The sequence below is a fragment of the Gavialis gangeticus genome, unplaced genomic scaffold (assembly GCF_001723915.1).
Source record: "Gavialis gangeticus isolate Ggan-Ray unplaced genomic scaffold, GavGan_comp1, whole genome shotgun sequence".
Lineage (NCBI taxonomy): Eukaryota > Metazoa > Chordata > Crocodylia > Gavialidae > Gavialis > Gavialis gangeticus.
The window spans coordinates 62,828,909-62,829,190 of record NW_017728994.1 but is presented as its reverse complement, the minus strand read 5'-3'; the positions used below and the strand labels follow the sequence as shown (position 1 = coordinate 62,829,190).

At 61.3% G+C, this 282-nt stretch overlaps 1 protein-coding gene across 1 annotated transcript in view; it reads right to left on the bottom strand.

Moving 5' to 3' along the window:
* Positions 1-282, bottom strand: part of SEC23IP (SEC23 interacting protein) — a 68,339-nt gene that overhangs the window by 67,097 nt on the left and 960 nt on the right. The gene's annotated exons all lie outside the window — the stretch shown is intronic.

Sequence of the window (282 nt, the reverse complement as noted above, 5' to 3'; positions counted from 1 at the left end):
CCAGGGCAGAGGTGCAAAGGGACAGCTCCACACCATCACCTCACCAAACCTACGCCAGGCCCCAGCCACTTCCCAGAGGGCACCATGCGCAGGATTAGGGACTGAGCATCCAAAACCCCACAGAGGGCTGGGTGCTCACTCACCTGCTCGCTCCCCTCAGCCAGCTCTTGGGGGCTTTCCTCCACAAGCCAGCTTTACCAGGACCCAAACTTCCTTCCAGCACTGTCCCCATCACCACTTCATCCGCCCCCTTCGCACCCATCAGCCTCTCCCTCTCCCCTT